Here is a 13,377-nt window from a genome sequence, read left to right on the forward strand (position 1 = left end):
AGAGGAAGAAATAAAAGAAAAATGAGGACTAAATGTTTCTTTGCTGCACACAATAGAGATTAACTTTTATTCTTAGGATGTGTAGTTGAGGGTCTAAGGAGGGAGAGGTAACTAGACTTTTGTTAGGCTCCTGTTAACCATATGTTCTTTCTCTCAGTACTGCTTATGATATAGTACCACAAGGATGCAAACTTTAGCGACTGGCTTATCCTTGGCAATACTCTTTTCAGAGATAGCTACTGTATATTTGGTGTTTCTATATTCTACTTAGAGAAGAGCTCCTGGAGAAGATGAGGTTTGAGCAGAGCAGAAGTTTAGATGGTTCAGGGATGGTAACCTTTTCCATCACCTCTTTTTGTTGTCGTCTTTTGGTAACATTAGAAGAGAACAGTCATTGTAAAATATCCTGAAAAACAACATTGAGCCTGTGGCTCATGGTCTTGGCCAGATACTATAAAAAACTTACAACAACTGAACAAATGTTAAATGTAAATTTTATTTTTGTACAGAGCTTTCAGAATTGCAAATAGAAAGCAAGTTAGTGGAAGCTGAATGAGAGTGGTGATTGGCAGCATCTAACGTTAGCTCTTTAAAGCCAAATGTTTTTTACATTTTCCAAAATTTGCACATAATCTCACGTAATTGGAGAAATTAGGAAGTAAACTGTACCCTGAGGGTGAATGTGCAAAGATTTATTTTGTCTGATAAGAAACTTAATTACCTTTTTGGGAGCACTCAATATGGCAGCCATGTTTTGGTATTCTTGAGTAGAACTTTTTGCACAAAAATAAGTCTTAGATGATCAGTAAGTTTGACTTCAGTGGTTCTTTTGTTGCAGTTTGATTATGTAGGTCATATTTTAATAGGGATTTCTGGATAATAACTGTGAAATTATGAGAAGGCAGCAACCTCGTGTGTGGAGTTTATTTTATTCTCTAAATATAACCAGTGATGATTACCAAGAGCAGTAATATGAGTTCACAGTTCACATACATTCCTTCAGAAACAAATCACAGGCATAGTATGTGTGGCAATTGTGAAATGTCACTGTGAGCTACAAATAACTGTTAAATGTTTCATTAGAAAAGAATGACCTTCCATTTTCTGTGATGTGAACCTCAAACTCCTCCAGAGTTTGCATTCACACCTGAACTCCTAAGTATAGCTCTATCCATGACACTGCATCCCAGATACACTCTCGTAATTAATATAATCAGTATGTTTACTATATTAAGGCAATACTTAACGGCCTGAGATCATATTTTGATAAGTCAGATCCAGCATAATAATATTACCTCCTCTGAAAAGTCTGCTGCATAAATATATGTTGGTAATTAATACAACCTGAGGTACTTGACTATAAGTTAAATAATGCAAAGGTGAAGAGAATTTTTTTACGTTAAATTTTGATCAGTATAATGTGAAGTTCTGGGGAAAAAAAGGATCAGATCTGTGAAATCCTTGAGCCCCTGATAGCTTCGAATTCAGTGACAGCAAAATTTTTTCCAACTTTGCATATAGACATAGTTTCATATTTGGTGCTGTGGGGTAATGGGGAAAATAAAATATCCAGATTGCCTTGGAAAATAGCTATTTAATTTTTTTTTAAATCTCATCAAATATTCCCCAAAATTTGAATGCACGTTTTGCACTCATAAAAGGCAGTTCTTCATTATTCTGTTGCTTTATGGACGTGCAATACTGTCACCTCAGACACCTCATCATTAAAGATCTCTCCACTCTTCCTTAGGAAGTACTTAAGGAAAAAAAAACCAACAAAAACACTAATACCCAGTAACTGGATCAATCAGACTGGCATTCAGTGGTGTTTTTGATTTAGCCTTATACATGAAAAGAGGGAAAAAAATATTCTATTAAGATTAGACAAAAGTATGCAAATAGGCACCACTACTTTATGTATTGCAGAAAATACCTTTGTATAAGGGATAAAATTTTCATCCCATTTGGGTTCATGGAAGGCATCTGCATCATATTAAATACTTTGTTTTATACATCATATTTTTTAGGCTTGTTTATCTTACTTTTTTTCACGGGTATGATCTGTCCCCTACTTGCACTGTCCTTCCTGAATAATTTCTGTGCTTCTGTGCTTGAAAATGGTTGGAGTTTGAGACTGATGGGTATCTAATCTCTTCAGAAGGAGATGTGGCATGAGTGGTTGTTGTCTGAACTACAGTGCATAACAGCTGGCTGTACCTGAAAGCTCTGTGCTGAGCAGCCATAGAGTGCCATAGAGCCAACCTGCCTCCCCTTGCCTTCTTCCAGTAACTACCTGAGCAGAAATGAATCTAGTTTATGTGATAAGGAGCCCCATGTCTCTGCAGACTTCCAGTCCATTGGCTGTTCTGATCAACCTCTTAACAAGATGTATGGAAGAGCTGTAAAAAGAGCTAAAAATAACCTCTCTTTTGCTTTTCTATATTGTCTATCTAAGATGAGAGGACAGCTTAGAATATGTTCATTTCACTCAGTTACCTTTCCAAAACTGTAGTAGCAGAAAAAGACAAAAAGCAAATCATTTCACTTGTTCACTACCAATAATAATACCGAAGTATTTTGTTTGCATTTGTTCTGGATTCTAGCTGGAGCTGGGTTGCACCATATGAGGAAGTTTTTCGAATATTTGTGTGCTTCTTTTCACTTGTATTCCAGAACCTGGGGAGATAGCAGGTTCTGATGATTGATTTCAGGAACTGTATTAGTTTAGGGTTCGTCTGCAATATGTGCAAGAGCAGATTTAAAATATGATTAGTATGAAAAAATACACTGGTCTGTGAATGGTGTGCTAGACTTCCAGATAGCACTGAAAAATTCATCAGGGTAACTGGTGAAACCTGGATATCTCTTTTTTTCTCTGCTTATGTACATTTTAAGCACCTTTTTATATGGAGTCCGTTGAAAACTGCTTTGTGTGGAGCTTTTGGTTGCTTCAGTCTGGAGGTGAGGCTTTTAGGCTTTTGCAAGATGCTGCAGCATGAATGTTGAATGGTTCAGTTAATTTCTTAAATGTATTCATTAGGATTTGTGGGTTACTCTCATAAAACACCTTGGCTTACTTGCCTGCTGGAGGATGTGAAAGTTCTTATGGTGGGAATTCTCTGAAGTCTGCCAGGATGTCTCTATATCAATTTTTTGTGTATGTCTGACTCTATCTAACCAGCTTATGAAACTGAAAAATAACAAGGGAACAAGAGGGCAGGAGGCAGCTTGTGATCTGCCTGAGAGAATTAATGAAAGAATTATTCTGGTCCTGTTTTATTCTACTTCTCCTGCTGAAAAAATGGCTGTAAATAAACAGCTAGTTGCAAAATAACCAACTTTATGTTTTGCGAATGTTAATACAGCACAGATGTAAGCATGGAGGAAACTGATGTCGGATAGATCGGTGGATAAAGTTTGATACAGCATAATTAAAAGGATGAAAACATTTTTACTAATTTGAACCATAGTAAACTGTAGCATGGGGTGTCTATATTCCAGCAGAAGGGCAATATACATAGCACTTCTTTTACTTGCTAGATGCACTGGAAGTGGATGGCTGCAGACCAGAGTGTTACTGCAACTGCTTTATTGTTATGATAGACAGTTTCTGTACATTTTACCAAAGCCAGAAAGGAGGAAAAACTCACCCCTCACTAAAGCTGCCCCTTTTCTCATAAGAAAGTAACAAATTGAATCTGACAGAAGTAGAGGGAAGCATATGTGTACTTAATCCCACTGGGGCTAGAGGGTTTTTCGAATGTTTGTATGAAGCTTCTGTCTGTATTTGGAGCCTTGTGCAGCAGTGCGAAGGAAGGGAACAAACAGAGTCTGAAATTCCCATCACACTTAGCCTGTGCTAGCTGTCTTCTCATGTCTATGAGCTTGAAGGTCACGCTTTGAATGATGTTTCTTCTTCCTTGATCTCTTTCTGAACTGCCTACCACGTCCTAAATGGAACTGCTGTCTGTGAATGATTTGCCCCTTTTGTGATCTTTATAGGCTGTGCAGCTCAGGGTACAGAAATTTGGCTTTCTTTGACCAGACATCAAGTGGGTTGATTCAAAGAATGAAGCAGTATTCCTTTAGGGACAAACAACCCCAAAATAGTACCTTTCCTTCAAGACTTTGCTAGCTGCTTGTAATTACTTTTGTGTGTATAGCTTGGAGTATCAGTCGGAATGCCATGCATTTTCACCAAGCTGGTTAAAAGTTGGAAAGAAACACATAGATTTTGCCTAACAAGGTCAAAACTAAATTTTACCCTACTTCCAGATAGCTTCATCTCTCGAGTGATTTCAGTATCTTTTGTTCTAGCCCAGTAAGTTCCTTGAAAACTTCTTTCTTAAAAGATACTAGTTGTCCCAATACAAGCACCTTCATAATGATAGATTTCTTTTTCTTCTTCTATGTATCATTTACTGTATTGCTTTGGCTTGTAAACTTCCACTATATTTTGAGCACTGGTACAAAAGACACTGTAGGAGAAGGCAGACTGAAACTCCTCTTCAGATGTAGCAGATTTCTCAACTCTTATAATATTGTAGTTTAGGTGAGAAACTCAGAACAATGGTATGTAGCCTCCTTACTGAGTAACATTTTCATTCTGTACTTGTGATAACCACTTCTGACAGAATGTCTCAATAATGCTTTCAAGTCTTGAATCCTCATTTACCCAATTGTATTTATGTAGAAGAGACAGGTTAGAAAAAAGATGGAAAGAGAACAATCCAGTCCAGTTTCCAGAGGTCTACCTTGTATCAGTTGAAGCTTATAGTAATAAGCCCTAAAACAAAGCTTGATCAAGGTAGTAGCAAAAGCAAAGAGTCAGACCTTAGGGTGTAAATTGCAGAGAGCTGACCTACATTCAGCCTATGTCCATGCTGCATTCTTCCAGTTTCTTAAGTGCAATGCCTGAACACTTACATGATTTTAAGAACTTTTGTCCGCACGCTGTTTTAAGAACGCGCTACTTGTGAGAGCAAATAGTGGTCTAGCCCTTAAGGAGTTTTAGAAAGAAAGGACACTGCATGTAGGAAAAAAATATGAAGATGAGTGCAATGGGAAGTAGGAGAGAATGTGGGTAATAATAATTGTTTATCTGTAACTAGAGTGAGAGCAAGTACAAAAATAGGTTGAAGGAAGTACTTTGATATGGTGAAGGAAGGAGGAAGAAAGAGAAGGAACAAAGAATAGCAGTGTCAGCTTTTTTAATTTTTTTATTTTTATTTCTATTTGAAGTGGCGTAGTTATCCAATGCTTTAAGTACCATGTACTACAAAATCATGGACAAATGCTGAGACTAGATGATGCTAGGAAGTTAGGTGCTAAAAAACAACAGTTGTGAAACAACACAGGTGGGAATGTGAATAGTAGGTAAATAGAAGGTACTCGTTCTATTTAGGTAAAAATTATATTCTTTATATCTCTGTCTCCAGCTAGCAAACTGTTTAATTTGGAAGGGGCTTCTGGCAGAGGTACTGTTTGAGCAGTTGTTCTGTTGCTCCTGCAGTCTGGTCCACTTCATGTTGACACTCAGCACAGCTGGCATTGACAATCACTCTGAGTAGTACTCAGTCCAACACCTTCATGCTCAAAGCAGAGTGAGCTACAGCAGGGTGCTCTGGGCTGTGTACAGCCAGGATTGGAGATCTGCAAGTATGGAGACTTTACAGCGTCCCTGGGTAAACTGTACCAGTGTTCAATTACACTTACAGCACATTTTTTTCCCTTGTGTTTAAAGTAGAATGTAGCATTTACTTACAGTAAAATGACATCTTTTTCATGAGAATTATGTGATTCAGGTATGTGAATTTCAGCTGAGTAACACCACTGGAGATTACAAGTATATGTTACCCAGGACTTTGCTCCACTGCTTTTACAATACCTGGGAGATTTTATGTGAGTTTCCACATGTTTGCATTTCTCAGCTTTCAAAGGTTGATGTAGGATTCCTGCTATGGTCAAACTGCATTAATTTTTGTTTCAGACTCTAAGTTAGAACTCTTTTTTTTCTTTTTTTTTTTTCCTGAAGTTGGGAATCCCTGCGCTTGTCCCGAATAGTAGACAATGTTCTAATTACTGGTTCATAATTATGTGTTTTTAAATGCCTGTCTGTACTAGCTACTTATGAATTCTGTTAGCAGATGCTGAGCGCAGTTGGAGTGCCTTTTTTGTTTCATTCCTGTAAAAGCTTTTGGTATTGTGTTTCACACCACAGGGAAAGATTCACCATGAGCTCAGAAACTGTTTTGCACAGCGCATTCTGCTGTGGCTCTCTCTACAGCTGCTATTGTTCTGCTTCCTGCAGCGGAGCTATGTCCTTTAAAGTAGCGTGGATGAAATTAGGAAAAAATCAGTCTCATTTAAGTATCTTCCAGGTCAGTGTGTGTCTAGAAGAGCCACAGCAGCAAAAGCTGCTCAGAGAATGCATACAATTTTTCAAGTTTTCTTATAATTACTCAAAATTTCTCCAGGTTGGACAAACTACTTGTTCTTTCTTGTCTGATCTTGCAAGAAAACACAAGAGTAACTTTTTATCAATAGCTTTCCTTAATGCATCTGATAGTGCTTTTGTCTCATTTGTATATTCTCATATGCTCTTCGAAAATAAGTATTTGGAAAAAGCATTAAAAAATAGATTTTTCTTTTTGCAAGATTCATAACACTTCTTTTTCAGAATGAACACGAAATGCTGTAAAAACATTGTAGCAATGCTGTTGCTGCTTAGGAAAAGATTGAGAAGTATAAAATTTAAGAGAAAAATACAGACAAAAGGTAACCAAGCTAGTTCATAATCTAGCAAAAAGAACACTATTTTTGTTTCAGTTCTGCGCAAAAGTTCAAATAAGATTGTTTTATTTGAATGAATGGGTCCTTTTCATATCTCTTTTTCACACACATATGCCCACCCACCAACATAAACCCATACACGTTTGTCATTTCCAAGGATATCTACAGGCTTGGAGCAGCTTTGTGTTTTCTTGACACAGCCTTAGCACTGCAACCTGTGAATTCTCCAAGGTGTTTTCTTTATGGGTAGCTGAACACACATTCTCTAACTGACTCATAGTTGCTGGCAGTTCTCTTACCGAAGATATGGTACCTCCCTTGTGCTTCCTCACTTGCGTGACGTAAGTATGCCTCCCTGCATAGGTTTTAACCTTTTGCATTTATTTATATCTGAGTCTGTGGCTGTATTCAGTCAGCAGCATAGATGATATTCCACTCTTAGGATCAGAAAAATACATGATGCCTTTTCTCTCCATAAATGAGTAGAAATGGTATTGCCTGTTTTTATGTAGATTCTAGGCTGCTCCCAAAGCCATAAATAAAAGTTAGAATTGCCTTTTTAAACAAGAGTGTCTCATAGAATCATGGAATCATAGGGGCTAGAAGGAACCTCTGGAGATCAACAATCCAACCCCCTGATTAAGCAGGTTCCTGCAGTAAGTTGCACAAGAAAACATCCAGGCAAGTTTTGAATATTTTGAGGAGTCTCCACAGCCTCTCTGGGAAGTCTGTTCCAGTGCTCTGTCACCTTGACAGTAAAGAAGTTTTTTCTTATGTTCATGAAGAATGTCCTGCATTCCAGTTTGTGTCCATTGTCACTTGTCCTGTCACTGGACACATCTAGCAGTCTGGCCCTATCCTCTTGACACCCACCCTTCAGATATTTATAAACACTGGTAAGATCCCCCTTCGGTCTCTCTAGGCTGAACAGTCCCACCTCTCTCAACCATTCCCGAGGAGGGGAATACTCCATCTCTCTCATTTCTTTGTGGTCCTCCACTGGACTCTCTTCAGCAGTTCCCTGACTTTCTTGAACTGGGCAGCCCAGAATATGACACGGTACTCCAGATGTGGACTCACTGTGGCAGAGCAGAGGAGGGAGATCGCCTCCCTCGCCCTGCTGGCATGCTCTTTCTAATGCACCTCAGGATACCACTGGCCTTCTTGGCCACAGGGGGACACTGCTGCCAACTTGTTGTCCACCAGGATGCTCAGGTCCCTCTTTGCAGAGTTTCTTTCCAGCAAGTCAGTCCCTAACCTGTATTGGTGCATATGGTTATTCCCTTCCAGAGTAGCAACTTGCTCTTGTTGAACCTCCTAAGGTTCCTCTATGCCCAGCCCTCCAGTCTTTCCAGGTCTCACTGAATGGCCTTCTTGTGTGTCAGCCACTCCTCCCAGCTTCGCATCATCAGCAAACTTGCTGAGGGTGTGTTCTATACCTTTATCCAGCTCACTGATAGATACTGAACAAGACTGCAGCCAGGAACACTGCTGTCTACAGTCCTCCTACTAGACTCTGTGCTGCTGATCACAATCCTCTGAGCTCTGCCAGTAAGGTAGTTCTCTGTCCACCTCGCTTTCCACTCATACATTCCACACTTCCTAAACTTACCTACAATGATGTTATGGGAGACAGCATCAAAGTCCTTATTAGAGTCAAGGTACATAATATCCATTGCCCTGCCCTCATCTATCCAGCCACTTGTGGCATTGTAGAAGGCTGCCTGATGGTTAAGCATGTTTTCCCATTGGCAAATCCATGTTGACTAATCCCAATAACCTTCTTTTCTTTTACTTGCTTGGACATGACATCCAGAATAAGTTGTTCTATCACCATCCCAGGGACAGAGGTGAGGCTGACTGGGCTGCAGTTTCTCAGGTCTTGCTTTTTGTCCTTCCTGAAGACCAGAGTGACATTGGCTTTCCTTCAGTCCTGAAGTACCTCTCCCATTCCCCATGTCCTTTCAGAGATGATTGAGAATGGCTTGGCAGTCACTTCTGCCAGCTCCCTCAACATTTGTGGGTGCATCCCATTGGAGACCATGTGCATCGAGTTTGCCTAGACAACCTCTTGCCAGATCCTCCTCTACCAAGGGGAAGCCTTCCTTTCCCCAGACTCTTATTTCCTTAGGGGCCATCTTAGCAGTAAAGACTGAAGTAAAGAAGTAAAGTTTCTTCTTGTGGATCTTGGTCATGAATGTCACAAGTGTCTATAGCTGTTAAAGTTTTTTATCTGTTATTGATAATAAAACTGGAGGGTGGGAATTGGAGGTGGAGGCTGCTTTTGTAGGTCACCAGGGACTGAGGTTCCTCCTTCTCAGTGTTGTCCACTACTGGAGTGTGATTATTAAATAACCTATCTCTTTCTCAGTGCCTCTAATACTACACATTTGCTCTTCTTTTTGTTCTCTGCCCTGTACTGTCCCTTTTAAGACTAGTCACTTAGCTGGTGTCAGGAACCAGGAAGAACTGACACTACCTGTGTAGAAATGAGAAATGAGATCTAAAAAATAAGATCAGCTTTATATCTCTGAGTTTTTTTTTTGTTGTTTGTTTGTTTGTTTTTGTTTTGTTTTGTTTTTGAAGGAGGAGATGGGAATCTTACCATTTTGTTTTGTTATGTTTGATTTTTGGAGCTTCCTAAAGAATTGTGGGGGAAGGAGGGGAGGAGAAGAGGGGTAGAGGTTGCTGGAATAGTGTCCTTTGTCCTGAAGTGAAATGAACAAAAATAGCAGTTCAGGAACTATTACTAGTTCCAGATTCTAGATCTGTTTTATTCTTAGTTTTAAAGGTTTAATGCCACAGTTACTCAGCTTCCCAATATATCTGAACACCCTGGATGCACTCAGCTGAATTCTGAGTGGAATAATGCAAACATCTAAGAAATTATTTTTACAAAGTTCTTCTGATGCTCATGACAAGTTACAGAGCATTTCACTTACTCCTGGTAGTTTGGCCAGATAGTCTGACTGTGGTCCCCCTGCTGCTGCCAGCCCCTCTTTTTCTTTTCTTCTCTGAATGTTAGCTGTTCTTGAGAAATCAGAACTGGGATTTTTCCCGCAGATTCATTTTGTTTTTTAAACATATCACCCTCATAGAGTAACAGGAATGATGGGTCCTAGCATCTGTAGTGCAGGGAGGCTTCTGCCACCAGAGGAGTTTCTCCAACATCAGCCTTGTGAGGAAAGCTCATGCCATTAAAGTTGTCTCCAGCCTCATCATGGAGGCTGCATGACATTTTCAAGTTGAAGTTTTAACTTTCGTTCTGGACAGAAGAAATGGTAAACAGTGAAAGCAGAGAAACACTCTTTTAAAATCAGTGAGTTACAAGAGCCTTTCATTTCACTTGGGAGCACCCAGAAAAAAGAGCTGGTGGCCATAATTGAAACCAATGATGCCCAAAGTCTTCCAAGAACGTTTTGTGGTTTACTCTCTGTATGTTTGTGCAGTTTCAAGAAGTTATATTGCTGTGATTTTCATCAATAGGCTGCAGCAGGAATGCTCTTCACAGAAATACTTGTTTCAGATTTGATACCTGAACCAGAATTTCTTAGCTTCCTTAAATTTATTTGGAAAGGACCTCTGTAATGTACCCCCTGCATTCTCTGCACTGTTATCTGTCCTTTTCCCATGACTAAAAGCAGCCTGTCCTCAGCTGGCTCTGATGCAGTTCTTTTGTTGAACATCTCTCACACTGTAGCTACTCAAGAGTCAAATTGAAACAGGCAGCCAACTTACATGTTTGTGAGTATGTCAGTAAAGATTTCTGATCAGTGTCATTCTCTTAGGGTATTCCTGTGAGCTTTCAGAGTCCTCAGTCATCTTGCAAGCCAGTGGATATTCTGCACTACTGTTTCCCTCTTTCTCTGCTTCTGAGTGCTAGCTTCCTGGTAGGCAGGTAGCGGTAACTCCTTCTGTTGATGTCTGAATCTTATGCTTTGCAGCTGCTCTTGCACAGGAGTCTGCCTGCACGCTCCAGGCAAACTCCTGCCATCAGAAGAATTCATGCAAACTACTAGTGATATGGAAAATCACAGGCAAATGGCACAGAGGCTCTGAGTGATACAGTTGTTAAGCACATAGACATTACCTCCGGCACATGAAGGCTTTGGGCTGCAAAGGTATTCTGGATAAATGTGACTGTGCACTTGCTTTGTGCTTCTGTGATCCCTTAGGCAGACACTTCTGTCTCCTGTCAGAGGCAGGGAAAGAGTAGTTTATTTGGTTGCATTGACATGGCTGTTCTGGCATTCTTGCACCTGTCATACACAGACAGGTTGGCAAGGAAAGAAACTTCCCTTCTCTCTGTTCCTTAGGTGTTCTGTTGCTCTTGTGAAGAAGAGTGTAGAATAAGTACACCTTGCTTTATTTTAGCAAAGCTGTTGTTTGGAATTGCTTATACTTGATTTAGTGTAAAATCTCCCTGTAATTCACCAGATGATTTAGCATGAGTGCAGAGGAACCAGAGGAAATGTTTTTCATTTCAGTCCTTGAAAAAGCAGCCTATACATGCATGTTAAACATGATGCATGGCACAGTACATGTGGACATGCAGAGGCTGGAAGTATCCGTCCAGTAGCATATTTCAGACCCAAAGATGCAGAATGTGTATTGTGAGAAGCTGGTAGTCTGAAAAGTAGGGTAGGACTGTCTTATTCTACCTTCCTGTACCTTCTTTGTCTAGCAGCAATCCAGAACATGCTGGTGTTTTGTGGCAGCTCTGGGTTCTCACAGCCTTACTCTCTGGCACCAAAGGGAGAGGAATTCCAACTATATTTGCAGTCATTTATGCAACTGGTTATGACCCATCTGCGTACTCTGAAAAGTGCTCACGCCATAATACTTTCATTATTAATCGCAATGACATTGCCTAGCATCTAAGTACTTAGATACTGCAGTGGTGTTAAGTTTTGCAAATCTTGATTTGCTCCCAGAATTCAGAACAAAAATTCTGTCTTGTATAAATACAGACTATTCTATTTAACTGTGCCAAATGTCTTTAACTATGCTAAATACAAGCTATGCTTCCACAAACAGGTGTTTTGATTGCATAAAGCATAAGTCTGAGCACTATTATCACTGACCACAGCAAGTGAAAAACAAAGTTTATGTGCTCTATTGCATACACAGCTGGGGTTGGAACAGTACACACTTTGCCACTGAACCCCCCTATTTACAAGATTACATTTAATGTTGTTATTTATTATTTGCCTTTTAACTACAAGACAGAGAGCTTCAGGGAGTTTTCTAGGTTTCCAGCTGTCCTAACCTTCAAGTTTACTTAATTAGATATTTCCAAGTCAGCTAGTTAGATATCCTGTGTTTTTCCAGTTCATTCAATTGCAGCTTAGTACTGCTAACCTTTCTTCTCTGCTACAATCCTGGAAAGGTATTCAGGACAGTGAGCTATGTTATGGAATCGGTTAAATCGGTTCAGAATTTCAGTTTAACAACTTGGTCACTGGTTTGTCTTCTTTTCAGGGGAAAAAAAAGAAAAACGTCAGTTACAGTGGAGAGTTCAGAATTCAGTGATTATTACTGCTACCTAGTCAAAGAGCTGTCTTGTTAATGTTTAAAACTGAAGTCCTGACCTTGCTCAGTAGAGAGAGGGAAGTGGAAATGAGCTGCACAGAATGCATGTTTGAGATCTAAAGATGTTGGTATGCTGATGGCATCCTTCATTTAAAAAAAAGATCAGTGAGCTTGACTTTTTTTTTACACAATGACCCCTTTATGCTAGACTGCCAGTAATGGAATATAGATAGGAATCAGACTCATTTTTTGCTGATGGATGTGAGTATTTCTTTAGGGAGAGAAGTGCAGAGTTCTTGTGGTTGGTTGTGTCAGCTTCTCTGAACATCTAGGAAAATATCTTCATAGTGACATGGGAAACTAAATTCTCACAGAGAATAGGTGGAACTTAATCTTGGACTTTAGCTCCTCAATTAACCTTGGCACTGTAACACTGGGCTCTGGATGAGGGAGGAACCTTAGAGTGATTCTTAAATAGCTTTTTAAGTCAGGGATGAAAAACCAATGTTTTGCTGGAACATTGCTTCTGCAGCAGAACTCACAAAGGAGATAACAGGAAGGAGCCTCAGCTAATAAGGTCTCTCCTGAACCTGCCCTGGACAGGATGTAGATCAGGGCAACTCTCCTAGGTGAACCTTATCTACAAAATGTTTATGGAGAAGTGGAACTGAAATTTTAGAGGGCACTCTTAGCTGCAGTATAGATAAACCTGTCAGCACTGCCGAAACATAAATGGTATAGCAAAAGATACTTTGCTGATGCCATCGAGAAAACTTAATGTGTTTAATGGTAGTTATGAACACAGGCAGTAGACCAAATCCTTTTCACACACACAAAGGTGTTCATGAACAGTCATGCTCATGTCCTTGTTCATGTTCATGTTTATATGTACCAGACATTCTTGATTTAGTGTATAGCCTGTCAGCAGTCTGCAGATAATTACCTCCCCAAATGTGGCGGAAGGTAGTTTTCTGCTTTCCTTAACAGAACTTTTTGGTGTTTCAATATTTTTATGTGTGCAGTATACTCATAGTTTAGTCACTTAAACAAACA

The 13,377-nt window shown here is 39.7% G+C and overlaps 1 protein-coding gene across 3 annotated transcripts in view; it reads left to right on the forward strand.

The window, feature by feature from the left end:
- Positions 1-13,377, forward strand: part of NTRK2 (neurotrophic receptor tyrosine kinase 2) — a 197,697-nt gene that overhangs the window by 39,661 nt on the left and 144,659 nt on the right. The window lies entirely within an intron of this gene.

This window comes from Meleagris gallopavo, chromosome Z (genome assembly GCF_000146605.3).
Source record: "Meleagris gallopavo isolate NT-WF06-2002-E0010 breed Aviagen turkey brand Nicholas breeding stock chromosome Z, Turkey_5.1, whole genome shotgun sequence".
In the NCBI taxonomy this organism is placed as follows: domain Eukaryota; kingdom Metazoa; phylum Chordata; class Aves; order Galliformes; family Phasianidae; genus Meleagris; species Meleagris gallopavo.